The sequence below is a fragment of the Bubalus kerabau genome, chromosome 5 (genome assembly GCF_029407905.1).
Source record: "Bubalus kerabau isolate K-KA32 ecotype Philippines breed swamp buffalo chromosome 5, PCC_UOA_SB_1v2, whole genome shotgun sequence".
Classification (NCBI taxonomy): Eukaryota; Metazoa; Chordata; class Mammalia; order Artiodactyla; family Bovidae; genus Bubalus; species Bubalus kerabau.
This window is the reverse complement of record NC_073628.1, coordinates 121,043,673-121,063,758: the sequence shown is the minus strand read 5'-3', so window position 1 is coordinate 121,063,758 and position 20,086 is coordinate 121,043,673. Positions and strand designations below refer to the sequence as shown.

The following is a 20,086-nucleotide window of genomic DNA, read 5'->3' as shown; positions in this document are numbered from 1 at the left end:
AACGAACTAACTTTTCCTCAAGGTCTTCCCCAAGAAAACAACCAATGGCCCATACCCACTTAAGACTGCTACAATGGTAGATAAACCAATGTAAACTAAAGTAAGGTACAGTTCAGGTTAACAGTCATAATAAAAAACTTTCAAAACCATAAGGCAGAGAGACTAATGACTATTATTGGATTTCATTCTGTTACCAAGACACTGTCCAGGAATCCCAGGCTTATATTAATGACTCCATCTACTTGTAGCCTCTCAGATGAATAAAAGTGTTGAAAACTGGCTGGAAAAACAGAAAAAAAGAAAGTACAAAACACTTCACAGGAGACTAGGGAATGCAAGGGACTAGAAAAGGCAAGAAAACAAGAGTGATACACAGGCCTTTTCTGATGCCTTTCCTTTAAAAGTCAGACTAAAATTCAAGGTTGTGAGCAAGGAATGGAACAATAAATAGGAAACATAAGAAACTGGCATCAAAAAAAAAAAAAAAAGAAAGAAAGAAACTGGCATCAAGGTGTGCAACCTGTATTGTGGGACAGGCCCAACAGATAGTGTAAAAAGAACCTGTCCTTCTTTTTCTTAACAGGCTCACATCTAAAATACAGGATTAAAAAAAAAAAAAAAGGATCGAAAATTTGCAAATTTGGATAATTTCCAACATAGCAGTTGAAAATGTGAGAAGACCTTTAGAAAACTGACAAAGTACAAACTAAAACAAACATATGATACTTCAGATTAAAAAACCAAAGATCCTTTAGCCTCTAAGTTTCAAGGACCTATTTGTAAAGATACTGACAGATAGAGCAATCAGAAAAAATTAGTGGAAGAGGCACTGCTCCATAATAGCAAATAAAGGGTATATGTGGGGTGGGGTCAGGTGGGATGTGTGTGTGTAAAGAACAATGGCCTCAAACCTACCAAGGATGCAGCTCTGAAGCTGACTCTGGAATTCACTGAACTTAAGGTAAACTACCTTTAAATACAGCTTCCCTGTAAATACATGTGCCACTTTTCTACCATAAACTCTGTAATAACAAAATTAATCTATCAGAAACTAAAACTACTAAGACAGGAGGAATTTCTCAGAACTCTAAATCCTAACCCATGTCCCAACACTGTTACCCTGGGGTCAACTATAAACAGAACACTCCTTTCATCTGTCTAAAATGCTCCCCCAGCAAACTAATAGGAACTGTCAAATAAAATATTCTCCTAAGGCCTTGTTTCTAGAGATATCAGTTCTGCTGAACATAGCCAAATTTTATCTGATTTGGGTATTGGTATACCTGTGGCAACTAAGATTTAGAAAGTAAACCACAAGTTAGTTGTACTTCCAAAACATCACAGTATCATTTGGAAAACCAGGATCAATATGACTTTTGAAAATTTTCCAGTCTTTCTGTTTGAATCTGTATTACGATCAATCATAAGTTCCCTGGTAACTAGTCTTTAATGCTACTGCATGGATGCCATCTTACCAGATAACACAGCAGGTGTTACAAAAAAAAAAAAAAAGAAAAGAAAAAGGATACAATCTTGCTGATTACCAAAACCACTATCTCATTTTTTTTCTTTTTTCTTTTTTAAATTATGAAAGTATGATAACACAATTACAGGAGATTTGGAAAATATAGAACAAGGTTACATATAGTTCCACTATATATTATTTTTTAGGTAGATTAAGAGATTTTAGTTGGAGTTTCAACATCAAACTCTCAAAATTAACAGAATGAATATATAGAGAAATAAAAGAATTCAGTAGACCTGAAAATCACTATGAGAACCAATTCAACATAATTAAGATTTCTACAGTTTTCACACAACAGTGGGACACAAGTTCTACTCAAGTTCCCAGACAATAAACTAGGAGACACTGGAAGATACCCATGGACATAAAACAAAGTGCAAAAATTTCATGGTCTAAAGGTACTGAAATAGAGTCTGTTTGTTCTCTTATCACTGTGGAATTATGTTAGAAATCAGTATCAAAAGATATTTGAAAATAACCCACATATTTCCAAGTGCAACGTGACATTTACCAAGAGAGATCTTTGACTTTGCCATTGAAAGCCTCAATAAAGTTAGAAGTCTAAGAAAACACAGAGGGTGTATCTCAATTTTTGAGAACATGTCAGCAGTGCAGATATCAACAATGTTTAGTAACATCTCCTGTGATCTGGCCAAGGAGGGTCAAAAGGGGATCTGAGATGAAAACTTCCGGTTTTTGACTCAAGACAATCCACATATACAGAGGGAGCTATAAATTCTACTTTGGCCTAAAGCATGTGAACTGCACATATTCGGGAAGCTCATACTTCCACTCTGGCAGTTACCAAACAGATAAGCGCCCCAGAACTAGTTCCTCTTTGCTTTTAGGTCAATATATATTTTTTCACTTAAATTTAACCTAAATTCTATCCTTCCCCTAAATCATATACAAACTTTCCCCTTCTTTGGTTTAGTGACAAGCTGCATTTCTGTCTGCAGCTCATTCCTGCCCAAGCCAAGAACATGAAAGACATTTAGCTTGTTTTTCAGGTGAGAACGAATTGTGACTTTGATGACCGGTATTTGGGAGTCATCTAGATATTCATACTACTGACATATACATAGAGCAAAGAAAGAGAAAAGGAGTAAGAATGGATAGCCTAGATAAAAACTACAATCTGAAAGGCTGGAAAGTAGAGCTGAAGCCCGCAAAGGAGGGAAATGAGGTGTCAGACAAAGTAGATTCTTTCCAGTAACAGGAGTTGACTACTGCCTGAAGATCCTTGCCGCAAAACAGATCTGGGTCTACCCATGGCCCAATCTCCACCTAGATGACACTTCTGATTAAGAAAAGAGATACCCAACAAAACAGAAATGTTTCTTGCACAAAGTAGACACTCAAAGTTGTGAAGTGAATATTAGCGTTACAGTTCAGACAAGGTAATTTTAGTAGCAGTGACAGAAACAAAATAAATCCTGAGAAAAGATCTAGTCACAGTTAAATGTTGAGAGTTCCCAGTTTCAATAACCAAAGGGAAAATAGCAATAGTATATTCAGAACGTTCTTTGAAGGACCATAAATATCTGGCTTTCATGCTGACTTTCCACATTGTCAGATATGGCAGATCACAAAGTCCTTTTGTGGACACTCAATGTGGTTTCAAAAGCTTTTTCAATACAACAACCTCAAAATGATTGGATGGCATCACCAACTCCACACACAAGAGTTTGAGCAAACTCTGGTAGATGGAGAAGGACAGGGAACTTAGTGTGCTGCAGTCCATGGGGTGGCAAAGAGTTGGACACAACTGAGCGACTGAACAACTGAATGCCACCACTCAACAAGTTCAGTTCAGTTCAGTCGCTCAGTTGTGTCTGACTCTTTGTGACCCCATGGACTGCAGCACAGCAGGCTTCCCTGTCCTTCACCAAGTCCTGGAGCTTGCTCAAACTTACATCCATCAGGTCGGTGATGCCATCCAACCATCTCATCCTCTGTCGTCCCCTTCTCCTCCCACCTTCAATCTTTCCCAGCATCAGAGTCTTTTCAAATGAGTCAAATGAGTCAAATGAGGTTTTCAAATGAGTCAGTTCTTCGCACCAGGTGGCCCAAGTATTGGGAGTTTCAGCTTCAGCATCAGTCCTTCCAATGAATATTCAGAACTGATTTCCTTTAGGATGGACTGGTTGAATCTCCTTGCAGTCCAAGGGACTCTCAAGAGTCTTCTCCAACACCACAGTTCAAAGGCATGAATTCTTTAGTGCTCAGCTTTCTGTATAGTCCAACTCTCACATCCATACACGACTACTGGAAAAACCATAGCTTTGACTAGATGGACCTTTGTCAGTAACATCTCTGTTTTTTAATATGCTGTCTAGGTTGGTCATAGCTTTTCTTCCAAGGAGCAAGCATCTTTAATTTCATGGCTGCAGCCACCATCTGCCACCATCTGCAGTGATTCTGGAGCCAAGCAAATAAAGTCTGTTCACTGTTCCACTGTTTCCCCATCTATTTGCCATAAAGTCATGGGACTGGATGCCATGATCTTAGTTTTTTTGCATGTTGAGTTTTTCTCAACACTACTACTAAAAGTAGTTTTTCTCAGAGGCCACTACTACTAAATGCCTTTTTGTAACAAGTGACTACCCATAAAGAAAAGGGCAGGGAAGGGAAAAGAGATGAAAACTCCTACGCATTCTACACAAAGAGGTTTACTAGCTTATCTTTCTCTTTTCAAAAAAAATAAGAAAAAAGATTAAGACTTTCATTTCCAGTTCTGCATGTAAAGCTGAACAAACTGAAAAATGGACTACTCTTCCAGGATCCGTAAGTGAGGGGAGGCCAGAAGGACAGTGACTGTCCCCAAACTGGAGAGACAGAAACTGGGAATCTCAACACCGCAACTGCAGGAGGAACCAGTGTCAGGGGGGAGACTCTGCACTGTACCTGAAAAAGTCTTGGAGTATGCTGAGTGTGGACAAGGCTGAGTTAGAAACTCCAGGGGGACCCAGTCACAGAGAGGGGAGCCCCCAAAATACCGTCACATTTACCTCCAGAACCCCAAACATTCCCATAGCAAGTACCAGAACCTAACCTGCTGGGGTATTATCAGAACCTAGGTGACCTGGGGAAGGGAAATAACCAACTCCAGTCCATTCTAGTCATCCTGTCCCACCTAAAAGGGGTTAAAAAAAAAAAAAAAAAACTAACAGCCACTAGTGAAGTTCACAGTCCAGAGGAATAGATTCTGAGACCAATTAAAAGAGTACAGAACCATCACTTTCCCCCAACACCTCACCAGCACACTACTAAAGGCCTTTTTGCAACAGTTGCTTTTACCCAGTACAACATGTCAGCATGCTGGCAATAGAAAAAATTGCAAGGCATATCAAACGACAAAAACATAATCTGAGAAACAAAGCATCAGACCCAGACATGGCAGGGATACTGGAATTATCAGACCAGAAAAGAAAGACAAGAAAATTTAAAAGATAAGCCAATTGACAAAGAGAAAATACTTGCAACATACATAATAAACAAAGGTCAAAATCCATAATATATAACAGATCCTGCCCTAAGTCAATTTAAAAGACAACTCAATATAGGCAAAATGATAAATGGGTAATTAATGGGAATTACGAGTGGCCAACAAAATCAAATCATGCTTAACTTCACTACAAATCACTAACCTGCAAATCAAGACAATGTTATCTATATATGCTCTATTTTTTGGCTGTGATGCAGACAAAAATTAAGATGACTGATAATACTGTTAGAAAAGGTATGCAGAAACAGGAGTTCTCAAATCACTGGAAGTGTACAGTGCCATGGTTTTGGGGACAGAATAATCTGGCTATTAAATTTTTATCATTCTGACACAAAGAATTTGGTTGCTAAAACATGTCTTGCAATTCAGGCTTTAGGAAAAGTGAAAATTTTTTTAAATGAATACAAAAATTAGTTTTCAGGACAAAAGTATATTAATCCCCAACTTAAAATTAAAATTACCACTTAAAGTTTTTTTCCATTAAAAATATATTATACTTATGTGTCTGTATTACTGGAAAATGTGTATTTGTGTACTAATTCAATTACATTATGGATTCATCTTTCGGAGACTCATCCAGGGACTTGAGATGCTAATCATAACATCGTTGGGCTTCCCTGGTAGCTCAGTGGTAAAGAATTCACCTGCAATGCAGGAGATGCGGGTTCGATCCCTGGGTCAGGAAGATCCCCTGGAGGAGGAAACAGCAAGCCACTCCACTATTCTTGCCTGGGAAATCCATGGACAGAGGAGCCTGGCAGGCTACAGTCCATGGGGTCGCAGAGTCAGACATGACTTGAGCAACTAAATAGACACGAACACACATAACATGGCTGCACATAAATATTCACTTAGTAGTACCTGGCAAAGTAATGCAAAGGCTCTCCAAAGTGTCTTTTTATTCCACCCCGATCTATAACCCTCAGATTGGTTGAGGGGAGTATTAAAAAAACCATATAGACATTGTTATTGTTGTTGTTTAGTCGCTGAGTCATTTCCTACTCTTTTATAGCCCATGGACTGTAGCCTGCCAGGTTCTCTGTCCATGGGATTTCCTAGGCAAGAAATACTGGAGTGGGTTGCCATTTTTCTCCTTCAGAGGATCTTCCTGACCCAGGGACTGTACCCACATTCCCTGCATCTCCAGCACTGCAGGTGGATTCTTTACCACTGAGCCACCTGGGAAGCCCCTATAGACATTAAATGTGGCAAAGAGCAGGTTTCATACAAAAAAAAAACGAGGACAATACTAATACAGGTTCCATTCAACTCTTTGAGACCTCCAAAACCCTCAAATTCCTTGACTAGGTTATATTATATATTTGCTCCCAAAATCATTCTCTGGCTCCCCTAGAAGGAAAAACAAACCCACTAAACCAAAAATTCCTCAAGCATAAAGTCAGCAAACTTCATACTTTAGGGATATCCTTGTTATAGTAAAATAAATGAGACACCTAGAAAGCACAGTGTTCTTTGGAACTGGATCAGCTTGAGTTTCCAACCTAACGCTAGCAGTTACTGGCTATGGATCCATGAGCAAACACTCAAGGCTTTATCTGTTAATCTGCAAAGTGACAAATCTTTTCAGGGTCATTGATAAAGCTGAATGAGATGGTCATAATAAAATGTGTGGCATTTTATAAATGATAAGCCATCAAACTGAAGAGATAATTTTGTTGCAATAAATAGGAACTATTATTTCTTAGGCTCCAAATAGGTGAAGTACAAGGGGAAAAAATGATTTAGACATCTCTAACATTAACCCCCTTTTAAAAATAATAATTTTATTATTTTCAAAAAGACATGTTCATGGGGTTCTCATTCCCATCACTTCATGGCAAATAGAAAGGGAAAAAGTGGAAGCACTGATAGATTTTATTTCCTTGGGCTCCAAAATCACTGTGGATGGTGACTGCAGCCACAAAATTAAAAAGACACGCCTTGGAAGGAAAGCTATGACTAACCTAGACAGTGTATTAAGAAGCAGAGATGTCACTCTTTGTTGACAATGGTCCACAGAGTCAAAGCTATGGTTTTTCCAGTAGTCATGTACAAATATGAGAGTTGGACCATAAAAAAGGCTGAGCACCAAAGAACTGACGCTTTTGAACTGTGGTGCTAGAGAAGACTACTGAGAGTCCCTTCGGACTGCAAGGAGATCAAACCAGTCAATCCTAAAGGAAATCAATCAACCTTGAATATTCATTGGAAGGACTGATGCTGAAGCTCCAATACTTTGGCCACCTGATGCAAAGAGCTAAGTTGGTGGAAAAGACCTGGATGCTGGGAAAGCTAGAAAGCAAAGGAGAAGGGGGCGGCAGAGGATGAAATGACTAGAAAGCATCACTGATTCAATGGACATGAATTTTGAGCAAACTGGAAGACGGTGAAGGACAGGGGAGCCTGGCGTTCTGCAGTCCATGGGGTCACAAAGAGTCGGACACAACTTAGCAACTGAACAACAACAACAAAGGAATATAAGAATGCTTCAGCATGTGCCTTGTTTGATTAAAAACTGACCGGCTTATTTGCTCTCAAGAATTTAAGGCCTTTTCTATAACAAACAAAAGTTACCGAAAAGGGCAGATGTGTCGTTGTCTATTGCTAGTAACCTGTATGTAGATGAATACTAAGAGTAGTTTCTGGAAGCTTGACGGAAAAAAAGAAGTTATTAGAAACATTTCTGGCTCAAATGCCACTAGAAACTTGTGGATTTTTTTATAGAAGGGGGCACTAGATGGCATAAAAAAAAGAGCATCTTAAACCACAGCTTTGAATAACATATACAGACATTCAAATGCATATTTCCTGAATTATCCTTCTCTTTCCCCAAACACATATATAATCTTTGAGAAGGTGAAGATACTATAGGCCAGGTACACTGGTGTCTGATCATTAATGATATAGGGCTAAAGTGCAGAGAACCGATACAGTGTTTATGCTTGGGCAGACTCCCAGTAAACCAGTCTCAAGTCTCGAAGACTTCCTGGCACAAGCTGGGTCATCAGATCAGATCAGATCAGATCAGTCACTCAGTCGTGTCCGACTCTTTGCGACCCCATGAATCACAGCACACCAGGCCTCCCTGTCCATCACCAACTCCCGGAGTTCACCAAGACTCACGTCCATCGAGTCAATGATGCCATCCAGCCATCTCATCCTCTGTCGTCCCCTTCTCCTCTTGCCCCCAATCCCTCCCAGCATCAGTCTTTTCCAATGAGTCAACTCTTCGCATGAGGTGGCCAAAGGACTGGAGTTTCAGCTTCAGCATCATTCCTTCCAAAGAAATCCCAGGGCTGATCCCCTTCAGGATGGACTGGTTGGATCTCCTTGCAGTCCAAGGGACTCTCAAGAGTCTTCTACAACACCACAGTTCAAAGCATCAATTCTTCGGTGCTCAGCCTTCTTCACAGTCCAACTCTCACATCCATACATGACCACAGGAAAAACCATAGCCTTGACTAGACGAACCTTTGTTGGCAAAGTAATGTCTCTGCTTTTTAATATGCTATCTAGGTTGGCCATAACTTTCCTTCCAAGGAGTCAGCGTCTTTTAATTTCATGGCTGCAGTCACCATCTGCAGTGATTTTGGAGCCCAGAAAAAGAAAGTCTGACACTGTTTCCACTGTTTCCCCATCTATTTGCCATGAAGTGATGGGACTGGATGCTATGATCTTCGTTTTTTGAATGTTGAGCTTTAAGCCAACTTTTTCACTCTCCTCTTTCACTTTCACCAAGAGGCTTTTTAGTTCCTTCACTTTCTGCCATAAGGGTGGTATCATCTGCATATCTGAGGTTATTGGTATTTCTCCTGGCAATCTTGATTCCAGCTTGTGTTTCTTCCAGTCCAGCGTTTCTCATGATGTACTCTGCATATAAGTTAAATAAACAGGGTGACAATATACAGCCTTGATGTACTCCTTTTCCTATTTGGAACCAGTCTGTTGTTCCATGTCCAGTTCTAACTGTTGCTTCCTGACCTGCATACAAATTTCTCAAGAGGCAGGTCAGGTGGTCTGGTATTCCCATCTCTTTCAGAATTTTCCAGTTTATTGTGATCCACACAAAGGCTTTGGCATAGTCAATAAAGCAGAAATAGATGTTTTTCTGGAACTCTCTTGCTTTTTCCATGATCCAGCGGATGTTGGCAATTTGATCTCTGGTTCCTCTGCCTTTTCTAAAACCAGCTTGAACATCAGGAAGTTCACGGTTCACATTATTGCTGAAGCCTGGCTTGGAGAATTTTGAGCATTACTTTACTAGCGTGTGAGATGACTGCAATTGTCCGGTAGTTTGAGCATTCTTCGGCAGTGCCTTTCTTTGGGATTGGAATGAAAACTGAATTTTTCCAGTCCTGTGGCCACTGCGGAGTTTTCCAAACTTGCTGGCATATTGAGTGCAGCACTTTCACAGCATCATCTTTCAGGATTTGGAATAGCTCAACTGGAATTCCATCACCTCCACTAGCTTTGTTCATAGTGATGCTTTCAAATCCCACTTGACTTCACATTCCAGGATGTCTGGCTCTAGGTCAGTGATCACACCATCGTGATTATCTGGGTCGTGAAGATCTTTTTTGTACAGTTCTTCTGTGTATTCTTGCCATCTCTTCTTAATATCTTCTGCTTCTGTTAGGTCCATACCATTTCTGTCCTTTATCGAGCCCATCTTTGCATGAAATGTTCCTTTGGTATCTCTGATTTTCTTGAAGAGATCTCTAGTCTTTTCCATTCTGTTGTTTTCCTCTATTTCTTTGCATTGATCGCTGAAGAAGGCTTTCTTATCTCTTCTTGCTATTCTTTGGAACTCTGCATTCAGATGTTTATATCTTTCCTTTTCTCCTTTGCTTTTCGCTTCTCTTCTTTTCACAGCTATTTGTAAGGCCTCCGCAGACAGCTGGGTCATAAAAACTCCTAACTCCATTCTCAATAAGAGTCTCAAGTGCACATTTTCTGTAGTATGGGTAAAAGAATTCTTATTAAATAGCAGATGCACAGGCAAAATGGCTGACATTGTGTCGTAAAATTTTAGGAGTCTAAAGTGTAGTCTTACCAAAGTGGAGCTACAGAACAGCCACCAGGGAGATTTCAGAATGAATAAAAACTCTTCTCCCCAAAAGGAGGTTCAAATATAACATATTTTGAGCTAAACCTCAGAGTTCTGTGCCTAAAAATGCTTACCAGTTGCTTTAATCATAAAAATTGCCTGGTCTTTTCAGAGTATCTGAAATAGAACTAGTTTAAGGAGTTTGAGCTATAAATAACTCCATATACTTTAACTCTTCATCCTTTTGGAGGGGAGTATACTTACATGGAGTTATTTATACTCCATATACTTTATATGTATAGGGAATCCATTTATACTCTGAAGAATGACTGATGTATTAGTTTCCTATGACTGCTGTAACAAATTATCACGTTTGGTGGTTTAAAACAGCAGAAATTTCTCTCAGTCCTGGAAGCCACAAATCCTAAACTGGTATCACAGGGCCAAAATCAAGGTGTTGGCAGGCTGCGCGTCTTTCAGAGATTTTATGAAAGATTCTGCTCCTTGCCTCTTCCAGCTTGGAGTAACTGCTGGCGTTTCTTGACCTGTGGCTACATCATTCCAATCTTTGCCTCTGTGGTCATACTGCCTCCTCTTCTAAATGTAAACTCTCTCTGCTGCTCTCTTATAAAGACACATGTAATTAACATTTAAAACCCACTCAGACAACCCAGGGTAATCTCCTTGTATCAAAATCTTTAACTTAATGACATCTACAAAGACTCCTCCCCTCTAAAAAAGTAACATTACAGATTTCAGGGGTTTGGATGTGGATATCTTTGGAGGGGGTGGGCGGGCAGGGGTCCATTTTTTAGCCTACCAGGACTGCCAAAGGTAAAAGTTACTCTATAATCAACCCCTCACAGCCAACACTTATATGTCTTTATTCTGTATATGATTTACGGTTTTTTTTTTAAAAACTGTGAACCATATATCAGAAGACACAATCACTTTTAAAGTACTTACATTATCCCATTTTCCTAGAAAGCATCTTTCTTCATTTGCTTGAGATCCCTACCACTATGAAACAAAACTATGAAACTCTTTTTCCCCCTATATTAAGAAACTTACCTTTTTCTTCCATGGTTATTGCTATCTTTGAACATAAAGTAAATAAAGGTCACATCAAAATTAACTCTCCCAATCTTTAACATTTTTCTTTTCCTCTTGCATTTCATTATACAACATGGGAATGAGCAAACAATTTGTTCCTTAATTAAAACACTGCTTGCTCAAAGGATACAGGTGTTAAAAGAGTTTAGAAATTTATTCAAGACTAGGCAAACCATGGAGCAATAATAAATTCTGAGTAAGCAATCCAACTGCCATCATAACACTGCCTGCAGTAAGCATCACCTCATAAAAACCACTCACAGCAGTTTAATCTAAAGCTACAGCTGTAAGACAGATACTGATTTCTGTAAGCTTCTAAAAATGCAAAGAAAGTGCTCTTTATTGGAAAAGTTGTTTTTGGATTCAACATCTGGAATAAAAAGCTAAATTACTTTCAGTAACCCAAAAGCTTTATTTAAAAAGAAAAAATAATCAATTCCTATTTGGATTATATCTTTTCACACTATGGAACATAGAGCAGGAACCTTTCAAAGGTGATTTACCAAACCTTCATTATCCAGTCTTAATTAAGTTTTTGAGTACTGTTGGTAAGAGACTTAACATTTTTTGGTCTCTATGTAAAATTAACTTATTGTCACAGGAAAAATAAATGCTTTAAGATATTTTTAAAGCACTTAAAATGCAGATCTAGATAATTTAGTGTAAACTGTGCCCTCCTATAATACTTCTCATTACCATCTCACCTCCTCTAACATTACTACTTCAGTTTCCACACCCCTATGGATACTTTAATAGCTCAAGTCAGTCTTTCCCCAAGACTTCAGAATGCATTAAGGGTTATTATCAGCCAACACCAGTTATATGAGCAGCAGCCTTGTTTTCATTCTGTCTCTTTGTGTATCCATCTGAGACGTTTTGAGCTGTGATACTAGAGAAGACACCTGGGAGTCCCATCAACAGCAAGGAGATCAAACCTGTCAATTCTAAAGGAAATCAACCCTGAATATTCACTGGAAGGGCTGATGCTGAAGCTCCAATACGTTGGCCACCTGATGCAAAGAGCCAATTCGTTGGAAAAGACGCTGATGCTAGGAAAGACTGAAGGCAGGAGAAGGGGACGACAGATGAGATGGTTGGATGGCATCACCGACTCAATGGACATGAGTGTGAGTAAGCTCCAGGAGTTGGTGATGGACAGGGAAGCCTGGCGTGCTGCAGTCCATGGGGTCACAAAGAGTCGAACACAACTCAGCAACTAAACTGAACTAATCACAGGGGTGGGCTTCCCAGGTGACTCAGCAGTAAAGAGTCCACATGCCAATGTAAGAGACACAGATTCAACCCTTAAGTCAGGAGGATCCCCTGGAGAAGGAAATGGCAACTCACTCCCGTATTCTTGCCTGGGAAATCCCACGGACAGAAGAGCCTGGTGGTACAGTCCATAGAGTCATAAAAGAGTGAAACACAACTGAGCACCTAAACAAGAATCAGAAGGGTCCTTAAAAAAAGAGGAGGCAATGTGATGGAGGCAGAGATATAAATCAAAGCAAGAAATCTGAAGATGCTATACTGCTGGCTTGACAACGGAGAAAGAATTTGTGAGCCAAGGGCTGTAGGTACAGCAGCCTCTAGAAGCTAAAGAAGAAAAGGAACGTGAATTCTCCCCTAAAGCCTCCAGAAGGAACACAGCCCTGTCAACACCTTGATTCTGCAAGACCCACTGTGAACTTCTGGCTGTCAGAACTGTAAGATAACAAACTTGCGTTATTTTTTAAGCCACCATATTGCGGTAGTTTATCATCGCAGCAATAGGAAAGTAATATACCACTTGAACCCAAATTATCAAAAGAAAGCCAAAGGGAGAGCGGGACAAAGTGAAAAAAATATGAATTTCAGTTAACTTGTCCAGTAGTCTTATCTTCTGCCAGAAGAAAATTAATGCACTCACAGGAAAAATTCTTGTAATCTAGAGATGTAGTTCTCAAATTTGGCTCCATACAGGAACCACCCGGAGAGCTTTAACACAATTCTGATACCAAGGTTCCATTCCAGACTACCTGAATTATCATCTCTGGGGCACTTGGTACGGTTAGAAAGACAACCACAAGGTTTTTATGCATAGCCAGCGTGGAGAACCCACTGTTCTAGCTAAAGATTAGTTTTTAGTGATCCAAGGAAACTTCTGAGATTCCCAATTGGTACAAGTTCCTGAAATTGTCCCCCATAAAGATGTGGTTCACCATTCATCAAATATATGTTTTGTTGATTTTATATTTGACAGTAAGAAGTTGCCTAGGCAAATTCCTAAAGGCAAAATTACTGGCTCAAATGGCAGGTAACTTTTTTTATTCAGACAAATACTGCTAAATTGCTAGACCACTGTACCCTTCTACCAATTAAGAATCAGCAACACTTTGTTTAAAAGCCTGCCTAATTTGATAGATGGAAAATAATATTTCATTGTTGTTTTCATTTGCAAGCTTCAACCATGAGTGAAATTGAGTACATTCTCATAGCTTTACTGGCCATTTTGGGGGCTCTGTCAATTACTTATTCATATTCATTTCTATTAGTTGTTTAAAAGGTAATTTGTAAGAACCTTTTCTGCTAAGGAAATCAACCTTTTGCCTGTCATGACTGTTAAATATTTCCCCCCAGTTGTTGTCTTTTGCCTTCGACTTCTTTAAGCCATAGATTTTATTTTTTATATATCTTTAATGTATCTTTCCCTCTATGGCTTCTTTGGAAAGCTAATCCATACTCTAAGATTATAAACAACATCAACCATACATCCATACTTTATTCTAATATTTCCAGAATTTCATATTTTACAAAGGTTGGGACCTTTTCCCCTCCACCCGCCCCTCATTGTCCAGGTATCATTTACCGTTTAGTTCATCTCTTCTCCATAACGTCCACTGACGGAAGTTATCATGCTTTTAACTTAAAACAAAGATGGAAAAAATGTATATATGTGTGTGTGCGCACACACACACACACATATCCTTATGTAATATGTATGTGTGTGTACATGAAAAACTCTGAAAAGCTGAACACACTTTTTACATAGTCAACAATAAATATAACGCCTAATTCAGGTATAAAGAGTTTACAAATTCCCATAAGGTTATGGAAAATTAACGCAAGCATTAGGCACACTCTCTCTCCCTCTCCCCTCTCCAAAGCAACACAACTGTCAGCAGGCTGACTTCCTCACAAGCAGTGAGGAATAAAGGCCCCCAGCGGTTTTTTCCTGTGCTTGTCCTCATTCTTGCAAAATACTTGTTGCCACTAGGTGGAGACAATTTTATAATAGGAAGATGGGTTACTGAAACCGGAGGAGCCACAAATTTTCTACAAATATACACAAATAGTAAAGAAGGTCTGCTTTCAATTTTGGGGTAAACTAAGGCTGCTGCTGCTAAGTCGCGTCAGTTGTATCTGACTCTGTACGACCCCAAAGAGGGCAGCCCACCATCCCTGGGATTCTCCAGGCAAGAACACTGGAGTGGGTTGCCATTTCCTTCAATGCATGGAGGTGAAAAGTGAAAGTAAAGTCGCTCAGTCGTGTCCAACTCCTAGCGACCCCATGGACTGCAGCCTACCAGGCTCCTCCATCCATGGGATTTTCCAGGCAAGAGTACTGGAGTGGGGTGCCATTGCCTTCTCCTAGTCATTTTAATTGAGGATCCAGTTTCCTTATTTGTAAATTTAAGAATTTATATTAAGTAATACCAAGAGCCCCCTTAGCCCTAATATTTTATAGATCAAAAGGCTTTCCTAAATGTCCTTTCCCCAATGGCTCAGCAGTAAAGAATCTGCCTGCCTATGCAGGAGACACAGGAGATGCAGGTTCAATCCCTGAGTCAGGAAGATCCCCTGGAGGAGGAAATGGCAACCCATCCAGTATTCCTGCCTAGGAAATCCCATGGACAGAGAAGCCTGGCAGGCTACAGTCCAAACGGTTGCAAACAGTCAGACTCAACTGAGCAACTAAGTATGTCCTCTTGGGCTAAGAAGGTATTCTACTTCCAGCAACTTCTTTCAACTTGAAAACTTCACCAACCAAAACCAGTCATTTCCTCCAATCTTTTTTTTCCAAAGCTGATCAAAAAGAGGTGTGTTGTGTATTAAAGTTCACACATCTAACACTCCAGGTTAGATACATACAAGGCTTTCTGCACTTCCTCATATATACTTCTCCACATCCATCTGGCATGTTTGCACACATATTTTAAACAATGAGCTAGCTATAGATTTTCCTCTGACCTGGTATCTTTGTGCTAGAAGTTGTACATCTGGAGGGGTTTCTTTGCTTTTTTCCCTTGTATTTTTTTTCTTCTTTGCTCCATTTGGTCAGAACCTTCCATTTTTGTTGATTTCCTGAATTCTTAGTTGTCTGCACTCTGACAAGACATTCCCTGCACTTTGCACTTCAGCTCCTGGTTCTCATCTGCCTGTCTAGATTTTGTAACCCTTCTAAAATTGTATCAACCTCTGCTTGCCTAAGGGGTTCCCAGTCAGCTGCTTCATCCAATTATTGAATCTAGTGAACTACTGGCAAACTACTGATTACTTAGCTCTCAAACTCAGGCACAATCTAGGTTCTCAGCCCCGAACATGCACCAACTCTACCACAAACTAACCACATTCTTAGAGAAGGATTAATTTTCATTCTCCCCATGCTTCAAGATCAAGAGACACACCATACACTGTTAATTTCCTGAGCAGAGCAGAAAAATTCTGAGTTCTTAAGTTGAGCAAGAGGAGCTACCAACTTCATTTCACATCCCTACCCAGATTACAAGAAACTGTAAACAGGGCAACATATTGACGTGTGTAAACAGCTTACTACTGACTGTGGACTACTGCTCTATGCCATCAGCATACGTGGTTGGCTCCCAATAAAAATCTGCAGATTTAATGGCAGAAACAGATCAGTACTTCTATCTCTGAGAGGAAGATGTGAAACACAAGGATAGCATAAAGCAAAGCTTGAAGATTTACATATGCTTATCAATAATGGCAAAGCTAAAGAGACTTCTAACAACTAATGACTTTTAGTCCAAAATCCCACGTGCCAGAATAGATGTTTAACAACTTTGGAAAAGTGGTACACCTAGCTTTCTTGGGAGGAGAAATGCCCATCAAGTGCAGATTCCTGCCGGAAGGAGCAGAAATGCTGCTGAACACACTTCAGCAAGTGACAACACACGAGGTAACAGCAACATTCCCTACGTCACAGAAAATAGACCAACAGGGTCTACATTTCTCACAAGGGCATACTTCGTTGAAAAATTAAGCTGCAGAAAGGGACAGACACAGAAACTAAAAAATCACATTGGGAAAGACAAGAGAGAAAGCTGAAGCCTGATGCCTCCACATTCTCCCAACAACAACTGGAATAACCCTTTCAGAAAACAGCTAGGCAATTCATTTCCAGAGATACAAACATTCATAATCTTTCACCCAGTAATCCCAGTCTAAGGAAATAATGCTATTAATAATAACAGATAACATTTATATTTATCACTTTATATGAAATATTTCTTAATCCTAACAACCCTATGAAACATGTACTATTAATTTCCTTCATTTAATAAATCAAGCCAAAATATAAATAACTAAATAAACAAGCAAGCAACTAGCTTAAAGTTTGCAGTGTCAGAGTAAAGACTCAAAACTCAGGTTTGCCTGACTAAGAAGGCCATGCCCTTAACTATCACACCAATTATTATTCCTACTACAACAGTAAAAATGCTGTCAGCATGGACACATCTGCTGCATCATCAACAATGGAAAATTTTTTCAATCATTAAAAATAACAATTAGTCATACTATATGAAATGATTAGTAATATTTATAAGGCAGAGAAATGAAAGGAACGACTAACTTGTAGTTGTGCTACTATTTGTTGGTGGTGAGTTATCAGTCGTGTCTGACTTTTTTGCAACCCCACAGACTAGCCCGCCAGGCTTCTCTGTCCATGGGATTTTCCAGGCAAGAATACTGGAGTGGGTTGCCATTTCCTTCTCCAGGGGACCTTTCCAACCCAGGGATGGAACCCGGGTCTCCTGCATCTTCTGTATTGGCAGGCAGATTCTTTACTACTTTGCCATCAGGGAAGCCCGGTGCTACAATTACAGCTACGTAAAAGTTAACATTTTAGAAGGCAGCATGGAGTTGTCAGGAGTCTGTGGAGAGGGTTTCCCTCCATTTTCCAACTCCTACTACTATTATGACCAAAATACAACAGGCACAGGTTTGAACAGTTTTAAAACAATAGATTAGAGGAGTAAAGAATGTGTTTCTGGTGTCACTTTGGCACACGGGGTAGATTTTCTCTTGCAGAAAAGCAACTATTATGGAAAACAGCGGCAGCCAGACTGGGATTTAGGAGACCTCAATTCTCACTGTGGGTTCTTAATACAACTTCAAAATGTAAACTGATTTCTCTTCTACCCTTATCTCCTGGTTTTTGCAACTTGCATCAAAAAACAAAGTTTAAAACTGGCAAAAAGCAGAGCCTGCAGTTTCAAAGGCTGGAGTCTTAGAAGAAAAATGAAACCAGAAATTTTTAGAAAGCTGTGTTACAGCTCTAATAAATCTAAAGATTAGCATAATCCCTAGATTCATGAAAGCAGCAAAAATTTGGCATAGCTCAAATATACCAGAAATCAACATGACTTTGAACAAGTCAATATACAGCTTTTAATCTCTTTATCTATAAAATGAGCATGTTTTAGGAAATACATACTTATTTTCCAAGTCCATTAGGGCAGAGTTTCTTATTAGCAATTAAAAAATATATTTAAATGTGTATATATTAAAAACGTATAGATATGTATGTCTACTAGGGTAAAGTTACTTATTACCAATTAGCCTTCAAAAATCTTTATGTGGGTTCTTCAAATAACCAATATTAAGAAGAGAAAACCATAATAATACTATAAAAAAAAAGAACTTAAGTAGCTAAAGCAGCAAAACTCATTGTCTCCTAAGGAAAATTTATCCTATATTAAATAATAAATGGAAAGGAAAACTAACATTAATTTGATACAACAGACACTGTTTTCAGGCACTTTTTAAAAATAGCTTTCCCTCTACCTCGACTTTTTAAACAAAATCCTATAAGTTCATGACCCTTGCTTAATTTTTCTGAGTCTATATGCCCCTTGAGAATCTGATGAAAGCTAGGAATTCTCATCTTGGGGGAGGGACTGTAAAGATAAAAAAAAACACAAAAGAACACACATACAAAATTTCAGAGTATTCATGGATCCTTAAGAGATACCTGGACTGAAGGCCAAGAACACTTGCTCCACACAAAGAGTTCCAGATCTGAAACAAGGAAACAGAGGTTACCTTCTCTCTGTTTTCTTCAGCTGTACTACACAACAAGCTGTTGCCAACAATGATGCATTTATTCTAAGCAAAAATAAACAAACAGGACCTAATCACACTTACAAGCTTTTGCACAGCAAAAGAAACCATAAACAAAATGAAAAGACAATCTACAGAATGGCAGAAAATATTTCCAAATGATGTGACTGACAAGAGATTACATTCCAAAACATACAAATAGCTCATACAGCTAAACCATAACAACAAAAACCAAACAACCCAATTGAAAAATAGGAAAATTAATGAAATAGACATTTCTCCAAAGAAGATATACAGATGGCCAACAACCATATAAAAAGATGTTCAACATCACAAATTATTAGAGAAACGCAAATCAAAACTATGTAAGGCACTGTCTTACTCCAGCCAGAATGGCCATGATCAAAGTAAACAAATAACAAATGTTGAAGAGGATGTAGAACTTTCCTACACTCTTGGTGAGAATGCAAGCTGGTGCAGCCATTATGGAGAACGGTAAGGCAGTTCCTCAAAAAACTTAAAATTGAGTTGCCATATGATCCAGCAATCCCAGTTCTGGGCACATATCCAGACAAAACTATAATTTGAAACGATACATGCACCCCTAAATTCACAGCAGCATTGCTTACAATAGCCAAGACATGGAAGCAAACTAAGTGTCTATAACAGATGAATGGATAAAGAAGATGCGGTACATATATACAGTTGAATACTACTCAGCCATAAAAAGGACTTAAAGCCATTTGCAGCAACATGGATAGACCTACTCGTACTAAACAAAGTCAAATCAGAAAGACAAAGACGGATCCATATAATATCACTTATATGTGTAATCTACAGTATAACACAAATGCACCTATCGATAATACAGAAACAGATGTGACAGAGAGACCTGTGATTGCCAAGGGGGAGGGGTATGAGGGAAGGAAGGACTAGGAATTTGGGATTAGCTCATGTAAACTAGCATATATAGCATGGATAAACAACAAGAAACTATATTCAATATCCCGGGATAAACCACATGGTAAGGAATGTATGCACAGAGCTGAATCACTTTGCTGTACAGTATAAAATAACACAACATTGTAAATCAACTCTGTGTTGCTGTGTGCTGTACCCAGTTGCTCAGTCGTGTCCAGTTTTTTGCGAACCTATGGACTGTAGCCAGACAGGCTCTTCTGTCCATGGAATTTTTCAAGCAAGTATACTGGAGTTGGTTCACATTTCCTACTCCAGGGGATCTTCCTGACCCAGGGATCAAACCTGTGTCTCCTGGGTCTCCTGCACTGGCAGGCAAATTCTTTACCACTGCACTACCAGGAAAGCCCTTAATCAACTATACTTCAATTAAAAAAAAAAAAAAAGACAGCTTTGTTCTTACAAAGATAAACTACAGAGACAATAGGTGCTACTTGTTAAATACTTCCATCTGGCTGCCACAATGAACGCTATATGTCCTTACCATCAACATCAGTACAAAGCTAAAGGGAACCTTAGAATCCAACCACAAGGAAATGGATAAATAGACCACGGTACATCCACTTGAAAT

The 20,086-nt window shown here is 39.2% G+C and overlaps 1 protein-coding gene across 3 annotated transcripts in view; it reads right to left on the bottom strand.

Annotated features, from left to right (window-relative positions):
* Positions 1–20,086, bottom strand: part of RNF2 (ring finger protein 2) — a 43,439-nt gene that overhangs the window by 11,963 nt on the left and 11,390 nt on the right. The window contains exon 2 of one of the 3 annotated variants that reach the window (XM_055582951.1): positions 18,449–18,495. The exons of the other annotated variants lie outside the window; for them this stretch is intronic. The gene's annotated coding sequence lies outside the window, so the exon portion shown is untranslated. The remainder of the gene's footprint in view (positions 1–18,448; positions 18,496–20,086) is intronic. 3 annotated transcript variants of the gene reach the window in all.